This window comes from Somniosus microcephalus, chromosome 3 (assembly GCF_052327205.1).
Source record: "Somniosus microcephalus isolate GS21.2 chromosome 3, FLI_Smic_1.0, whole genome shotgun sequence".
Classification (NCBI taxonomy): Eukaryota; Metazoa; Chordata; class Chondrichthyes; order Squaliformes; family Somniosidae; genus Somniosus; species Somniosus microcephalus.
The window spans coordinates 368019505-368038109 of NC_140989.1; the positions used below are offsets into that span (position 1 = coordinate 368019505).

General features: G+C 51.8%; 1 long non-coding RNA gene across 2 annotated transcripts in view; it reads left to right on the forward strand.

Annotated features, from left to right (window-relative positions):
- LOC147122417 (uncharacterized) overlaps positions 1–18605 on the forward strand; it is a 177990-nt gene that overhangs the window by 23308 nt on the left and 136077 nt on the right. The gene's annotated exons all lie outside the window — the stretch shown is intronic.

The window sequence follows — 18605 nt, forward strand, 5'->3', positions numbered from 1 at the left end:
CCAGGCTGATACCAGGAATGGCGGGAATGACCTATGAGGAGAGACTATGTAGTTTAGGGATGTACACACTGGAGTTTAGAAGATTGAGAGGGGACCTCATAGAAGTGTATAAAATTCTGACAGGTCTAGACAGACTGGATGCAGAAGGAATGTTTCCCTTGGCGGGTGAGAACAGAACTAGAGGACATAATTTAAGGATAAGGGCTAAACCATTTAGGACAGAGATGAGGGGGAATTTCTTCACTCAGAGAGTGGTGAACCTGTGGAACTCATTGCCACAGAGGGCAGTGTACGCCAGCTCATTAAATATATTTAAGAGGGAATTAGATATATTTCTACGGGCAAAAGGGGTTAAGGGTTACGGAGAGAAGGCGGGGACGGGATACTGAATTAAAGGATCAGCCATGATCTCATCGAATGGCGGAGCAGGCACGAAGGGCCGAATGGCCTACTCCTGCTCCTATCTTCTATGTATCTATGTATCTATGTATTACGTTCAAAAATCTTTTGAATCGTGCCTGTTAGTGTCCTTGTGTCCAAAAGAAGCAGCTTAATGTTTGGAGCTTCCCGCGAAGGCCCCGCAAATGAGCGCAATTAGCGGAAACTCCTGTTGGTGATTAATTCACCCTGGGGGGCATGGCCAGGTTTGTGGGCGGGGCCTGCTTCCAGCACAATGTTTTTTAAGCTGCCGCAAAAGATCACGGAATTGCGCTGAACGTAATTTGCGCTTAAAATTCCGCGATCTTTTACGCAGTCCAGGCCGATTTCGGGCAAATCGCGCTGAAATAAACCAGCACAGCCGAAGCGGAAACTCTACCCTAGGTGCATTGCTCATGTTGCACAAACACAGTCACGCTGAATGTCGCCACAAAGAACTGATAAAAGAAAGAAAGGACTTGCATTTATATCACTCAGAACATCCGAAAGCAATTTAAGCCAAAGAAATACAATTTGAAGTCATGGGGGGAAAATTCAGTATCGTCCCGCTTGGGGCGCCATTGTCGGCCGTGCGCAAAGTTTAGCGCCTGGCACTAATTATCGCCTCCGACAGCAAACTTGGCTTTTATCGCCCCTGGAGGTGATTGGCGCGCTAAATCAGGCGCTTCACACCTGTCTTAAGGCGCAAAGGCCGAGGAGCGAGGCGCTACCTCAGAGCGCTGGCGAAGCAAGGGCAAATCAAAATGAACCTGCAAAGTGCTGCTCAGTACTCAAAACTCCTTCACACAGCGTCGAATCTCTCCAGAAGTCTCTCTCTCTCTCTCTCTCAGAATGCGTGGTGCAAAAATGTCACCAACAAAAAAAGGCAGGAAGCGGTCGCCTTTAAATAGCGCTCCCCCAGTCCCTTTCTGACTGCAAAACGCTCCCCTCATCCCCTCAACCCGTCGTTGCTAGCGGCAGGTGGTAAGGCGGGGGGGGCCACTCAATATCCGGTCCGGGGCGCTAACGGGGCGTTGCGCACTCGACTGACGTCACAATCTGCCGGCGCAGGAGATCGTGGCGGTAGTGTTTAGCGCCGCCGCAAAATGTCTTGTTAATTTCGCGAGTGGTACAAACATCGCCGCGCCCGGGCGCTAGTTGCTTTGTGCCCCATTAGCGCCCTCTTAAGGCGCTAATGGGAGGCGCAAACAACTGAATTTTTCCCCCATAGAGTCATAAGTCATAACGGCACAGAAGGAGGCCATTCGGCCCATCGAGTCCGTGCGGCTCTCTGTGGAGCAATCCAGTCAGTCCCATTCCCCCGCTCTATCCCCGTAGCCCTACAAGTTTATTTCCCTCAAGTGCCTATCCAGTCTCCCCTTGAAAACATTGAGTGTCTCCGCTTCCACCACTTCCGTCGGCAGTGAGTTCCAGGTCCTCACCACTCACTGCGTAAAAAAAGTTTTTCCTCACGTCCCCCCTGTATCTCTCGCCCAAAACCTTCAATCTGTGTCCCCTAGTCCTTGTACCATCAACTAGTGGGAACAGCATTTCCCCGTCTAGCCTATCCAAACCCGTCATAATCTTATACACCTCTACCAAATCACTCCTCAACCTCCTTTGCTCTAATGAAAACAAATCCAGCTTCTCCAACTTGTCCTTGTAGCTAAGATCCCCCATCCCCGGAACCATTCTGGTAAATCTCTGCACCCTCTCAAGGGCCTTCACATCCTTCCTAAAGTGTGGTGACCAGAACTGGACGCAATACTCCAGTTGTGGCCTAACCTGTGCTTTATAAAGGTTCAGCATAACTTCTCTACTTTTGTACTCAATACCTCTATTTATGAAGCCCAAGATCCCATATGCTTTGTTACCCACTCTCTCAATATGGCCCGCCACCTTCAGGGACCGATGCACATTAACTCCCAGGTCCCTCTGTCCCTGCACATTCTTTAAAACTGTGCCATTAAGTGTATATTGCCTCTTCCTGTTCCTTCCGCCAAGTGCAGCCACCGTTGTAATGTAGGGAAACGCAACAGCCAATTTGAGCACAGCAAGCTCCCCACAAACAGCAATGAGATAATGACCAGAAAAGTTGGTTTTTAATGATGTTGGTCGAGGGATAATTATTATGCAGGACTGATGTAAGCCCCCAAAGTGCGGACCAAGTGATATACAAGGTCGACGTCACTGGCTTGTTGAAAGAAAGACAGACCAACTAATTGAAGTCAAAACAGTTTACTCAGGCCTGGGGGAGAGCCTTTCAGATCACGTCTGAATCCAACTCCAACAAGCCTCTCAAAGTCCACACAGTTATACAAAAATTAAGGCCCTGCCCTAGAGGCGGGGATAAGCTTATTAGCATATACAGAGTTATAGCTAAATTGTAATTATAAAACCATGGCAGTTCATCTTCTTGCTGATCTCCATTCCCACATTTTGTTATCAATTGGTCCTGTCACCTCTTGTGACCATGGGCCTCATCTTAATTACTTTACAACCATCCATTTGCCCGTGGTCAGATGGTTCGGTCTGTTTAAGTGTTTTCTTAAGATAGCAGTTCTTGTCAAAGCGGGCAACCCGCAGACTTTCTGTCTCACTTTTGGGTCATTTCTGCAAAGCAAGAACACTTTCGTTAATCCTCAGTATACTTTGAAGAATAGAACCCTGTTGTGCTTTACACTAAACAGACTCTTAAGTGCATAGGCGTCGACTCGCTTGGTCGAACCCACACATCTCTCAATCTTTCCACGAGTTGTTCTTGCAGGTTTAATCTCTCAGCAGTTGAAGTCCCTTAATCATGTTTAAAACTTAGCTGGGTTTATACAATTTTACAGACCTCCATTGTTCAACTCAGAGCATGAATTAACCCATTCCCTCCACTTTGTATATTGGTGTTGCAAGTGAATCCTGGTTTGTCTTGCCCCATTATATCCAATTTTTAATATCTTACTTCAGTACACCGGGGAGAACCCGCTTGCTCTTCGAAATAGTGCCGTGGGGAATGTTTACGCCCACCTGAGTGGAAAGACTGAGCTGCTCGTCAACAGACAATTCTAGTCAACACTGGAACAAAGCGGAGTGAGACTCGCTGGAGCAGGGGATCTGACTCTGCCCCTGAGTGAGTTCGGGTCTTCAATCCTGGATTACACGTCAAGTGTCAATGCAAAGCTGATGTCGAATTGCCTTGACACCAGGACTGCAGAGCGTAAAGAGCAAGACAACCACAAACACAGTCGCCCTTTCCCACATTGGAAAGTTGCATCATTTTCAGCAAAGGCTGTCTGGTCTTTCTGGCTGGATTGAAGGAGTCTTGAATTGATATGCCAGAAGTGTAAGGAAAAAGTTAATTCTTCAAATTAACTTTTAGCTTCACCTGCTAAGTGAGTCTCTGTTCATTCGGGAAATGACAGTGTCATTTCCGGTGAAATTAACAAAGTTACCAGACAGAGACTTTCACTGATAAGGATTCAGCTACCAGCTTTCGTTGCCCTAGAAACTGTGCTCCTTGGGATTGCCTCCTCCAAGGACACATCTGTGCAAGACAAGTGATAATTCTGCTGTAGGAGAATCTGACAGTGCAGCACCCCTTCACTGCTGACCCTCCGACAGTGCAGCGCTCCCTTAATACTGCCCCTCGGACAGTGCCGCGCTCCCTCAGTACTGCCCCTCCGACAGTGCAGCGCTCCCTCAGTACTGTCCCTCCGACAGTGCCGCGCTCCCTCAGTACTGTCCCTCCGACAGTGCCGCGCTCCCTCAATACTGTCCCTCCGACAGTGCCGCGCTCCCTCAATACTGTCCCTCCGACAGTGCCGCGCTCCCTCAATACTGTCCCTCCGACAGTGCCGCGCTCCCTCAATACTGTCCCTCCGACAGTGCCGCGCTCCCTCAATACTGTCCCTCCGACAGTGCAGCGCTCCCTCAATACTGCCACTCCGACAGTGCCGCACTCCCTCAATACTGTCCCTCCGACAGTGCAGCGCTCCCTCAATACTGTCCCTCCGACAGTGCAGCGCTCCCTCAATACTGCCACTCCGACAGTGCAGCACTCCCTCAATACTGCCACTCAGACAGTGCAGCACTCCCTCAGTACTGCCCCTCCGACAGTGCAGCGCTTCCTCAGTACTGCCCCTCCGACAGTGCAGCGCTCCCTCAGTACTGCTCCTCCGACAGTGCAGCGCTTCCTCAGTACTGCCCCTCCGACAGTGCAGTGCTCCCTCAGTACTGCCCCTCGGACAGTGCAGTACTCCCTCAGTACTGCTCCTCCGACAGTGCAGCACTCCCTCATTACTGCCCCTCCGACAGTGCAGTGCTCCCTCATTACTGCCCCTCCGACAGTGCAGCACTCCCTCAGTACTGCCCCTCCGACAGTGCAGCGCTTCCTCAGTACTGCCCCTCTGACAGTGCAGTACTCCCTCAGTACTGCTCCTCCGACAGTGCGGCGCTCCCTCAGTACTGCCCCTCCCGACAGTGCAGCGCTCCCTCAGTACTGCTCCTCCGACAGTGCAGCGCTCCCTCAGTACTGCCCCTCCGACAGTGCAGCGCTCCCTCAGTACTGCCCCTCCGACAGTGCAGCGCTCCCTCAGTACTGACTCTCCGACAGTGCAGCGCTCCCTCAGTACTGCCCCTCCCGACAGTGCAGCGCTCCCTCAGTACTGCCCCTCCGACAGTGCAGCGCTCCCTCAGTACTGCCCCTCCGACAGTGCAGCGCTCCCTCAGTACTGCCCCTCCGACAGTGCGGCGCTCCCTCAGTACTACACTGGGAGTGTCAGCCTGGATTTTGTGCTCAAGTCTCTGGAGTGGGACTTGAACCTACAACCTTCTGACTCAGAGGCGAGAGAGAGTGCTGCCCACTGAGCCACGGCTGACAGTATCAAGCTCAACGTAAGCTCGAGGAACAGCACCTCCCCTTTCGATTAGGCACTTCACAGCCTTCTGGACTCTACATCGTGTTCAACAATTTCAGACCATAACCCCTCAGACTATAACCTCGGCCCCTATTTTTTCAGGCGGCGGCTGTTGATGATTCTGCCATCCCCATTTGCAACATTTAATCTCTCCTACTTCAGTCCTTGCACAGACCCTCCCTTCAGTTCCTTCCTCCCTCCCCCCCGCCTCTTCCCCTGCCTCTGTACCTGCTTAAAACCTGTTACATCTCCAACTTTTACCAGTTCTGACGAAGGGTCACAGACCTGAAACGTTAACTCTGTTTCTCTCTGCACGGATGCTGCCTGGCCTGCTGAGTGTTTCCAGCACTTTCTGTTGTTATTTCAGTATCGAGTTGGAGTCTGGGAACGTTCCAGAGTGTCAGACTTGAGACTCTGCCGACAAGGATAGCGCAGAGAGTGGGGATGGTGGCCAGGGTGGGATGAACAATGTAAGGCTGGAGGAGGGTGCAGAGGAAGCGAGAGCCTTGTCGGTGAGGATAAAGGCTTTGAAGTTCATGCCTAGGCAGACAGGGAGCAAAGGAAGGTTGGGAAGGAGTGAGGGGATAGGCTGTTGGCTATTATCAGCTTCTATTAAGCTGGTACAGTTCCTGTCTGCCCTCTCGGGTGGATGTAAAGGATCCCACCGCACTATTTCATTGCATAGGATATACGGCACAGATTAGGCCATTCGGCCCAACCAGTCCATGCTGGTGTTTATGCTCCACTCGAGCCTCCTCCCGTCTTTCCTCATCTAAATCTATCAGCGTAACCCTCTATTCCCTTCTCCCTCATATGCTTATCCAGCCTCCCCTTAAATCCATCTCTGCTGTTCGCTTCAACCACTCCCTGTGTGATACGCTTATCAATTACTTCATAAAAGGTGATGAGTCGAAGAAGAGATGATGAGTCGAAAGAAGAGATGAATAAGGCTTTTATTAGCTAAGAAGAGACCATGCTTCTTCGTGAGTGACTGAACAAGTCTGAACGAAACCCACACAGTGGTGGGTGGAGTCAGCTGAGGCATGCCTCCATACACAGCGCCACCCAGAGGTGGCAATATACAATACAGTGGTTTACCACATTCACCCCTTGTTTAATGTGAAGTCCGGCGGGGTGAAGGGTACTACAAGTTAAGTCTATCAGGAGGCCTTGTCTGACGTCCTGATCGTCGTGGTGGCGGCGGTGGTGTTGCAGCATCCGACGTCGGGTCTGGTGTCTGGGTGGTTGGCGAAGATTCCTGGGGCTTTGGCATGCCGTCTGCAGGGGTTGGGTTGGGAGGGGTGGTGGGGGATAACAGTGGTAAGGGGGATAACGGTGGTAAGGGGGATAACGGTGGTAATTCAGGGGTACCCGAGGGTGCGAGATCTCGTATGGAGACCGTGTCCTCCCGCCCGTCTGGGTATGTCACCCAGGCATACTGGGGGTTGGCGTGTAGGAGGTGCACCCGCTCGACCAGGGGGTCCGTTTTATGCGTCCTCACGTGCCTCCGCAGTAGGACGGGCCCAGGAGAAGTCAACCATGCCGGTAGCGAGGTTCCCGATGTAGACTTCCGGGGGAAAACGAACATTTTCTCATGAGGGGTCGCATTAGTGGCAGTACAAAGCAGTGACCGAATGGAGTGAAGCGCTGCAGGGAGGACCTCCTGCCAGCGGGAGGTCGGAAGGCCCTTAGATTTTAGTGCTAAGAGGACTGCCTTCCAAACCGTCGCGTTCTCCCTTTCCACCTGGCCGTTCCCCCGGGGGTTGTAACTGGTGGTCCTGCTCGTGGCGATACCTCTTGTTAGCAGGTACTGCCGAAGTTCGTCGCTCATGAACGATGAGCCCCTGTCGCTATGTATATAGCTGGGGAACCCGAACAGAGCGAAGATGTCATTCAGACACTTGATGACCGTGGTACTGGTCAAGTCTGGGCAAGGGATGGCAAAGGGGAAACGGGAGTACTCATCAACTATGTTGAGGAAGTACACATTGCGGTCAGCGGAGGGGAGGGGCCCTTTAAAATCGACGCTCAGGCGTTCGAAGGGGCGGGTGGCCTTGATCAGGCTTGCTCTGTCCGGCCTATAGAAGTGCGGTTTGCACTCGGCGCAGATTTGGCAGCTCTTGGTCATGGTCCTGACCTCCTCGATGGAGTAGGGCAGGTTACGGGATTTGATAAAATGGAAAAACCTGGTGACCCCCGGGTGGCAGAGGTCATTGTGGAGGGACTGCAGCCTATCACTCTGCGCGTTGGCGCATGTACCACGTGATAGGGCATCTGGGGGCTCATTGAGTTTCCCTGGCCGATACAAGATATCATAATTGTAGGTGGAGAGTTCGATTCTCCACCTCAAGATCTTGTCGTTCTTGATTTTACCCCTCTGCTTATTATTAAACATAAAAGCTACTGAACGCTGGTCAGTGAGCAGGGTAAATCGTTTCCCGGCCAGGTAATGCCTCCAGTGACGCACCGCTTCTACAATAGCCTGGGCCTCCTTTTCGACGGAGGAGTGTCTCGTCTCGGGGCCCTGGAGGGTCCTTGAGAAAAAGGCCACGGGTCTGCCCGCCTGGTTAAGGGTCGCGGCTAGGGCGAAGTCGGAGGCATCGCTCTCCACTTGGAAGGGGATGGACTCATCCACCGCGTGCATTGCGGCCTTCGCGATATCGTTCTTGATAAGAGTGAAGGCTGCACACGCCTCTGGTGTCAGGGGGAAGGAGGTGGCTTTGATGAGGGGCCTGGCTTTGTCTGCATAGAGGGGCACCCACTGGGCGTAGTAGGAGAAAAACCCCAGGCATCTCTTCAGTGCTTTTTGGCAGTGGGGAAGGGGTAGCTCCATTAGGGGGCGCATTCTGTCGGGGTCGGGCCCGATGACTCCGTTCTCCACCACGCAGCCGAGGATGGCCAGGCGCTTGGTGTGAAACATACATTTTTCCTTATTGTACGTTAGGTTCAGCCGTTGGGCCGTACGGAGGAAATTTGCTAGATTAACGTCGTGGTCCTGCTGGTCGTGGCCGCAGATGGTGACGTTATCCAAATAGGGGAAGGTTGCCCGCAGCGCGTTCTGGTCAACCATTCGGTCCATCTCCCTTTGGAAGACCGAAACCCCGTTGGTGACGCCGAAGGGGACCCTAAGGAAGTGGTAGAGGCGGCCGTTTGCCTCGAAGGCAGTATACTGGCGGTCCTCATGGCGGATGGGCAGCTGGTGGTACGCTGACTTAAGGTCGATGGTGGAAAATACTTTGTATTGCGCAATCTGATTGACCATATCAGATATGCGAGGGAGGGGGTACGCGTCCAGCTGGGTGTACCGGTTTATGGTTTGGCTGTAGTCGATTACCATGCGGCGTTTTGCAGTGGTTTTAACGACTACAACCTGGGCTCGCCAGGGGCTAGTGCTACCTTCGATAATGCCCTCCTTCAAGAGCCGCTCCACCTCAGAGCTGATAAAAGCTCTGTCCCCGGCACTGTACCGCCTGCTTTTGGTAGCGATGGGTTTACAGTCGCGGGTGAGGTTAGCGAACAGGGGAGGGGGGGGACTTTTAATGTGGAAAGGCTGCAGGTGGTTTGCAGCGGGCGATTTAAAAGTTGTTGGTTGCAGACTGTGAGTGGGGGGAGGGGTCCACCGTATGCTAGTGTGACACTCTTAAGGTGGCACTGAAAATCCAACCCTAGCAGGACGGCAGCGCAAAGACGGGGCAGGACTAGCAGTTTAAATTTTTGATATTCAGTGCCCCCTACTGACAGGGTCACCACACAGTAGCCGCTGATGTCCATTGACTGGGACTTGGACGCCATAGAAATGCGATGGTGCGTTGGCAGAATCGTGAGGGAGTGGCTACGTACCGTGTCGGGGTGGACGAAACTCTCTGTGCTCCCGCTGTCGATCAGGCAACTGGTGGCGCGGCCGTTTACCGCGATATCCATCATGGAGCTGGATAGATGGTGAGGGTGGCCTTGATCCAGCGTCACGGAGGCCAGTATGTGGCTTAGTGAGTCACTATAGTCATCCGCCGAGACGGTGGTCGGTTCCGGTGACGAAATGGCGGTTGAGTGCGTTGGATACGATGGCGGCGGATGCCATGCGGCCGGGGGTACACAAAATGGCGGATAAGATGGCTGCTCCCACGGCCCGCACGCTGCGCTGCTGGCTGGCTTCCCCTTGCAGGCGTTAGCGTAATGGCCTTTCTTCCCGCAGCCCGAGCAGGTAGCTGTCTTAGCTGGGCAGTGCGCTCTGGGATGTTTTAACTGGCCACAGAAATAGCATTTTTGGGCCTGGTTACTGGGCATCGAAGCAGTTCTTACCGGAGGCTGCTGTCTCGGTTGGGTCGCTGCAGCGGTTGGTGCCGGGGGCGGCGGTCCCGTGTCCCACGGTTTCGATTGCCATGTCTCGGCGCCGTTACGGGGGTATGCCTCGAGGTTTCGGTGGGCCTCCTCTAACGAGAGCGCAAGGGCAATGGCCGTCTTCAGGTCGGGTTCCTTGCTTTCTAGCAGTCTCTGCCGGGTGTGGTCTGACTGGAGGCCCCTGACGAAGGCATCACAGGCGAGTCCCTGCGCGTGCTCCACAGCCGTTACCGCTTTACAATCGCAGTCTCTGCAGAGTGCCAGTAGCGCCCGTGCAAATGCCCCTACCGATTCTCCCGGTTGCTGCCTGCGGGATCCCAAGAGGTGTCGGGCGTAAATTGTGTTCACTGGGCGCGTATATTGCCCTTTTAGTAGCTCGAGGGCCGCCACGTACGTATTAGAGTCCCGGATTAGCATATATACTTGATGGCTCACCTGGGCGGTCAAAATTTTCAGTTTGTGATCCTCCTCTGTAACCTGTGAGATTGCGAGGAAGGATTCAAAGCAGCTCAGCCAGTGTTCAAACTTGGCTGATGCACCCACATCTTGAGGGTCGAGGTCCAGGCGTGGTGGTCTGAGGGCTCTCAGCAATGTCTGCTGTATCCGTTGCTGTTGTTGCTCCTCAGGTGTCGCCATTTAACTTTTAGCTAATAAAATTGATACGCTTATCAATTACTTCATAAAAGGTGATGAGTCGAAGAAGAGATGATGAGTCGAAAGAAGAGATGAATAAGGCTTTTATTAGCTAAGAAGAGACCATGCTTCTTCGTGAGTGACTGAACAAGTCTGAACGAAACCCACACAGTGGTGGGTGGAGTCAGCTGAGGCATGCCTCCATACACAGCGCCACCCAGAGGTGGCAATATACAATACAGTGGTTTACCACACTGTGGTAGCGAGTTCCACATTCTCACCACTCTCTGGGTAAAGACGTTTCTCCTGAATTCCCCATTGGATTTCTTGGTGACGATCTTATATTGATGGCCTCTAGTTTTGCTCTTCCCCACAAGTGGAAACATTCTCTCTGTATCCACTCTATCAAAGTTTTATAGACCTCTATTAGGTCACCCCTCAGCCGTCTCTTTTCAAGAGAAAAGAGACCCAGCCTGTTCATCCTTTCCTGATAGTAGAAGAGGAGCAGGGGGAGTTCTCCCCGGTGCCCTGGGGCCAATATTTATCCCTCAATCATCATCACTAAAAAACAGATGATCTGGTCATTATCACATTGCTGTTTGTGGGAGCTTGCTGTGCGCAAATTGGCTGCACCATTCCAGCACCTCAGAAGTGCTTCATTGGCTGTGAAGCGCTTTGGGACGTCCTGAGGCGGTGAAAGGCGCTATAGAAATGCAAGTCCTTTCTTTTCAGTTTATCGTTTAATCTTGATAATTCAAGGCGGCTTTTGCGCCAATAAAGTGAATTACTCAATAATTAGAAGGAAGTAATTTAAAGGACAAGAGGGAATTGAACCCGGAACGAGATTGAGTCCATTTTAATGGGGTGTAGACTGTGACATGAATCTTGTCCTTCATGTGGAAATGACTTATGAAGTAATACTGGGCGGCCTGCTGGTGGCGCTGTCCAGGGAGAGTATAAATATTCGGGCACGGGCCCAGCTTGCTCAGGACATTCTTTAACAGGAACTAGTGAAGGACACAACTCGATCTCCATGTTGAAAAACAGTTGATTAAAGCTTTGTTTAACGCTTAGACCAAGTGTCTAGTAGTTTTCTTACGTCAGACTGTTTTTTAAAGGGGGTTAAAACTGCAGACAAAAAATGTGTTCCGCATCAGATTCTTAATATTCAAAGAGCCTGACCTCAAGGCACCAGCAGCTAAACTGAGGTGGTCAATAAGAGTTTCTGTCTGATTAAGTCTTGTGACCTACATTGTTTGTAATTAGGGCAGAATCAAGCCTCTGCCTCGCTGGAGGCAATAAAGCAATCCGTTGATGGAGGTGCCGTGCCGATCCGATCCGCCCGTCACCCGCTTCGAGACGGCACCGTGCAACCGGGAAAACGTTCCTGGAGTGGAAATGGAGCACTGTTTGTCTAATCCCTGCTACCCAAAACCGGGCGATTAAACCCAATGCCGGGTTCTGCGGCTCCGCGCATGTGTGGAGGCTGCAGACGAGCAGGGTCGTAAAATTCTCAGCCTTGTTTTCAACTCCCTCCACGGCCTCCTCGCCACCCCCCACCCCCCATCTCTGTAATCTCCTCCAGCCCCCACAGCCCTCCGAGATCTCTGCGCTCCTCCAATTCCGGCCTCTTGTACGTTCCCGATTTTCGTCGCTCCACCATTGGCGGCCGTGCCTTCAGCCGCCTGGGCCCTAAGCTCTGGAATTCCCTCCCTAAACCTCTCCGCCTCTCTCTCCTCCCTCTCCTCCTTTAAGACGCTCCTTAGAACCTACCTCTTTGACCAAGCTTTTGGTCACTTGTCCCAATATCTACTTATGTGGCTCGGTGTCAAATTTTGTTTGATAATCGCTCCTGTGAAGCGCCTTGGGACATTTTACTATGTTAAAGGCGCTATATAAATGCGAGCTGTTGTTGAGCTTCAGAGGGCAGTTAAGAGTCAGCCATGATGGTGTGGGACTGGAGACACACATAGGCCCAGGCCAGGTAAAGACGGCAGGATCCCTTCCCTAAATTGGCCTTTATTACAAGAGGGTTTGAGTATAAGAGTAAAGACGTCTTACTGCAATTATATAGGGTCCTGGTGAAACCACACCTGGAGTATTGTGTACAGGTTTGGTCTCCTTACCAAAGGAAGGATATACTTGCCATAGAGGGAGTGCAACGAAGGTTCACCAGACTGATTCCTGGGATGGGGGGATTGTCCTATGAGGAGAGATTGAGGAGACTGGGCCTATATTCTCTAGAGTTTAGAAGAATGAGAGGTGATCTCATTGAAACTTACAAAATTCTTACAGGACTTGACAGGGTAGATGCAGGGAGGATGTTTCCCCCTGGCTGGAGAGTCTAGAACCAGGGGTCACAGCCTCAGAATAAGGGATTGGCCATTTAGGACTGAGATGAGGAGAAATTTCTTCACTCAGAGGGTGGTGAATCTTTGGAATTCTCTACCCCAGAGGGCTGTGGAGGCTCAGTCGTTGAGTATATTCAAGACAGAGATCGATAGATTTTTGGGTATTAAGGAAATCAAGGGATATGGGGATAGTGCGGGAAGGTGGAGATGAGGTCGATGATCAGCCATGATCTTATTGAATGGCGGAGCAGGCTCGAGGAGCCAAATGGCCGACTCCTGCTCCTATTTCTTATGTTCTTATGTAAAATGACCTCCGTGAATCAGTTGGGTTTTTACGACAATCCAGAAACTTCATGGTTACTTTTACTGAGACCAGCTTTTTATTTCCAGATATTTAAAAAACTGATTTCAAAATTCTCAAACTGCAGTGGTGGGATTTGACCTTGCGTTCTGTGGATTAATACTCCAGTAACCACGACACCACTGGTTATTACAGTTGTGGTAGGAGTTTAGATAAGGCTGTGTTTTGTGTGCAGTTTATTATCTGGTCTGTTTACCAGCAGGAATAGTGTGCAGGTAACCTGGGAACGTTAGGAGCAGGAGTAGGCCATTCAGCCCCTCGAGCCTGCTCCTCCCTTCATGGCTGATCTGCACCTCAACTCCATTTTCCTACCATTGCTCTGTATCCCTTGATTCCCTTACCTAATTGTCTGTTACGCTGCACTACCCCAACTGGGGCTACTGTTCCCTTTTATCACCTGTAGTCGGTGCCCTTGCAAGGTGTCTATCCCAGGTAGTTTGACAGGTAACATGTTTGACATCGCTCTCTGAGGCAACCTATGGAATTTATTTTGAACCTGAGCGTTAACTGTTCATAACACGTGCAGATGACGTTGTATCTTACATCGGCTCCCAGTCCAGTCACGTCTCGATTTTAAAAATTCTCATCCTTGTTTTCAAATCCCTCCATGGCCTCACTTCTCCCTATCTCTGTAACCTCCTCCAGCCCTACAACCCTCCGAGATCTCTGTAACCTCCTCCAGCCCTACAACCCTCCGAGATCTCTGTAACCTCCTCCCACCCTCCAACCATCCGAGATCTCTGTAACCTCCTCCAGCCCTACAACCCTCCGAGATCTCTGTAACCTCCTCCAGCCCTGCAACCCTCCGAGATCTCTGTAACCTCCTCCAGCCCTACAACCCTCCGAGATCTCTGTAACCTCCTCCAGCCCTACAACCCTCCGTGATCTCTGTAACCTCCTCCAGCCCTACAACCCTCCAAGATCTCTGTAACCTCCTCCAGCCCCACAACCCTCCGAGATCTCTGTAACCTCCTCCAGCCCTACAACCCTCCGAGATCTCTGTAACCTCCTCCAGCCCTACAACCCTCCGAGATCTCTGTAACCTCCTCCAGCCCTACAACCCTCCGAGATCTCTGTAACCTCCTCCAGCCCTACAACCCTCCGAGATCTCTGCGTTCCTCCAATTCTGTCCTCTTGTCCATCCCCAATTTTAATCGCTCCACCATTGGCGGCCGTGCCTTCAGCTGCCTGGGCCCTAAGCTCTGGAATTCCCTCCCTAAACCTCTCCGCCTCTCTACCCCTCTCTCCTCCTTTATGATGCTCCTTAAAACCGACCTCTTGGACCCAAGCTTTTGGTCATCTGCCCTAATATCTCCTTATGTGGCTCGGTGTCAAATTTTGTCTGATTTACGCTCCTGTGAAGCACCTTGGGAGGTTTTACTACGTTAAAGGCGCTATATAAATGCAAGTTGTTGTTGCTGGGTAACGGTCCACAGTAAGACCCCTCTGGAAGGAGGACGTTCCCATTTGTTTCGGGACCAGGGCAGTATTGAGCCCAGGGTCTGTCGGACTCCCTGTTTGCCGTACTCGCTGTACTGGGGCAAGGTGCGTTGACTGCTTGACATTGCTGTCTTGCCGATGTACTGCGAGTGCTACTTATTGAATCTTAGCCTAAGTACTACCCACTGCATGAGCAGAATGCCCGTGATTACTGCTGTCACAGAGCTCAACAACTTGGACTGTGATTGAAGGCCAGAACTGAGGCTAATACTTCAAGCACAGCGCTGGGTGAGATTTGGGCGAACCTGCTAAAGCCGAGTGACGACAGGAATTTGGTGAGGGTGGGAGTTTGGTACAGCGAGATGCCCACTGAGCCACGGTTGAGGATCAATAGTCATTTACCTTGGTTAGCCCAGTGTCGGTGAACAGTGAGGCTGTCGTGTAACGTTAAGGCCCCACCATGCATCAGAGAATCATAGAATAGAATCATAGAATGGTTACAGCACAGAAGGAGGCCATGCGGCCCGTCGAGCCCGTGCCGGCTCTCTGCAAGAGCAATTCAGCGAGTCCCACTCCCCCGCCCTTTCCCCGTAACCCTACAAATTTTTTCCTTCAGGTACTTATCCAATTCCCCTTCGAAAGCCACGATTGAGTCTGCCTCCGCCACCCTTTCAGGCAGGGCATTCCAGATCCTAACCACTCGCTGCGTGAAAAGGTTTTTCCTCCTGTCGCCTTTGCTTCTTCTGCCAATCACCTTAAATCTGTGCCCTCTGGTTCCCGTGACCGTCTGCTCAATACCGACTGACAGCTGCAGCCCCTCAGCATTCTTAACCGTCGGTGGATTTGGAGGTTGAAGCAGGAGGAACTATTGAAGCATTATCAGGAGGCTGGTTTTAAAGAGTTAACAAATACAGAACCTGAAGGAACTAAAAAGAAAACTGCAACAGGACAGGAAGCTATAATTCAGCTGAAAGGCATTTTATTGCCCAGAGAGTGGTGAACCTGTGGAATTCTCTACCACAGAAGGCAGTAGAGGCTAATTCATTAAATATATTCAAGAAGGAGTTGGATATATTTCTTAAGGCTAAAGGGATCAAGGGATATGGGGAGAAAGCAGGGACAGGGTACTGAGTTTGGATGATCAGCCATGATCTCATTGAATGGCGGAGCAGGCTCAAGGGGCCGAATGGCCTACTCCTGCTCCTATCTTCTATGTATTGCGATTCCTTCAGGCAGTCAGACTCATTAACCCAAAGCCAGTCCTCCTCTGGCGATTTTAGCAGCCCCTCTCCCTCCATTTACCACCGCCCCACCATCCAGAAAAACAGAAAATTACATTAAACCGAAGACATTGCGATGGTTTTACTTTTTAAGAAACCATCTCTGGCGGACAGACTGATTCTTTTCAAGTTTGGAGCAATCTGACTTTGGCACCTTGCCATGCTAATTATCGGAAGTGTTATTTTTTTGCTATGGCCAGCATTTCTTCAGCGGATCTTGGCGCAACGCTCCCCCCGCCTGCAGGCATCGCCACGCACTGAGCCGCGGTTCCACGGTACACGCCTTGTTCCTCTACCCTGGCTCCGAGTGGACACCCTTCACTCTTAGACACTGAAAGTTACAAACAATCAGAGAATCTCACAGCACAGGAGGAGGCCATTCGGCCCATCGAGCCTGTGCCGGCTCTTTGAAAGAGCTCCAATTAGTCCCACTCCCCTGCTCTTTCCCCACAGCCCTGCAATTTTCCACTTCAAGTATTTCTCCAATTCCCTTTTGAAAGTTACTATTGAATCTGCTTCCACTGCCCTTTCAGGCAGCGCATTCCAGATCACAACAACTCGCTGTAAAAACATTCTCCTCATCTCCCCTCTGGTTCTTTTGCCAATTCCCTTCACTCTGTGTCCTCTGGTTACCGACCCTCCTGCCACTGGAAACAGTTTCTCCTCATTTACTCGATCAAAACCCTTCATGATTTTGAACACCTCCATTAAATCTCCCCTTAACCTTCTCTGCTCTAAGGAGAACAATCCCAGCTTCTCCAGTCTCTCCACATAACTGAAGTCCCTCATCCCTGGTACCATTCCAGTAAATCTCCTCTGCACCCTCTCCAAGGCCTTGACATCCTTCCTAAAGTGTGGTGCCCAGAATTGGACACAATACTCCAGCCGGGGCCTCACCAGTGATTTATAAAGGTAGAAACATAGGAACAGGTGGCCATTCACCCCTCGAGCCTGTTCCACCATTTAATTAGATAATGGCTGATCTGTATCTTAACTCCATCTACCTGCCTTGGTTCTGTAACCCTTAATACCCTTGCCTAACAAAAATCTATCACTCTCAGTCTTGAAAGCTCCAATTGCCCACCAGCATCCTCGGCCTTTTGCAGGGGAGAGTTCCAGATTTCCACTACCCTTTGTGTGAGGATCTCGGAGGGTTGTAGGGCTGGAGGAGGTTACAGAGATGGGGGTGAGTGGGGGGGGGGAGGTGTAGTGAAGGAGGTGAGGCCGTGGAGGGTTTTGAACGTGAGGATGAGAATCGAGGCGTTGCCGGACCGGGAGCCAATGTAGGTCAGTGAGCACAGGGGGTGATGGGTGAACGGGACTGGGTGTGAGTTAGGACACGGGGCAGTGAGCACAGGGGGTGATGGGTGAACGGGACTGGGTGTGAGTTAGGACACGGGGCAGTGAGCACAGGGGGTGATGGGTGAACGGGACTGGGTGCGAGTTAGGACACGGGGCAGTGAGCACAGGGGGTGATGGGTGAACGGGACTTGGTGCGAGTTAGGACACGGGGCAGTGAGCACAGGGGGTGATGGGTGAACGGGACTGGGTGTGAGTTAGGACACGGGGCAGTGAGCACAGGGGGTGATGGGTGAACGGGACTGGGTGTGAGTTAGGACACGGGGCAGTGAGCACAGGGGGTGATGGGTGAACGGGACTGGGTGTGAGTTAGGACACGGGGCAGTGAGCACAGGGGGTGATGGGTGAACGGGACTGGGTGCGAGTTAGGACACGGGGCAGTGAGCACAGGGGGTGATGGGTGAACGGGACTGGGTGTGAGTTAGGACACGGGGCAGTGAGCACAGGGGGTGATGGGTGAACGGGACTGGGTGTGAGTTAGGACACGGGGCAGTGAGCACAGGGGGTGATGGGTGAACGGGACTGGGTGTGAGTTAGGACACGGGGCAGTGAGCACAGGGGGTGATTGGTGAATGGGACTGGGTGTGAGTTAGGACACGGGGCAGTGAGCACAGGAGGTGATGGGTGAACGGGACTGGGTGTGAGTTAGGACACGAGGCAGTGAGCACAGGGGGTGATGGGTGAACGGGACTGGGTGTGAGTTAGGACACGGGGCAGTGAGCACAGGGGGTGATGGGTGAACGGGACTGGGTGCGAGTTAGGACACGGGGCAGTGAGCACAGGGGGTGATGGGTGAACGGGACTGGGTGTGAGTTAGGACACGTGTGGCCGAGTGTTGAATGAGCTGAAGGGTGGAAGATGGGACAGGTTAATGTTTGGAGTGGAGAATGATTGACAGCACAAGGCTGGATTTTCATTGAGGAGTCGGGTAGGAGGCGGGACTACAACCTTCGGGGTTGTAGTCCCGCCTCCATCGAGTTGTGGCCAACCCACACGATTTTGACTTGATTGACCTTGTTGAGCCCGCTCAGCAGGCCAATTAAGGGCCACCCGGCAACAGGTGACATCACAGACTGATATTTCATCTGTCAAGACCTTTTGACAGATGAAATATCAGCGTTTGACAGCTGTTTGAAGCTGTCAAACACTGACAATCTGTACTCCAGGTTAATTCCTTCCTCTCAGGATGATTTAGAGATCTCCCCGGAACAGAAAACTGAATGCTGCAGATTTTGACAGCTGGCAGTCATTCTGCTTTCTGTGCCGGTGAGATGAGGGACTCCCGAGACCTGAAGGAAGGAATGCTGTAAAGGTAAGTAAAGGTTAGTAGAACTTCTTAACACTTTACACAGACCAAACACACTTACCTTTGCAATCATGCACCCATCACTCACCTGAACACCAGACATCTCGACCCCTCCAAGCCCTTCATCCTGACGGTCCGCCTCGCTAACTTGGCGTGGTTTGGAGCCGTCGGGAACCTCACACTTCAACATTAAAAATAGGGATTAGGCTAAAA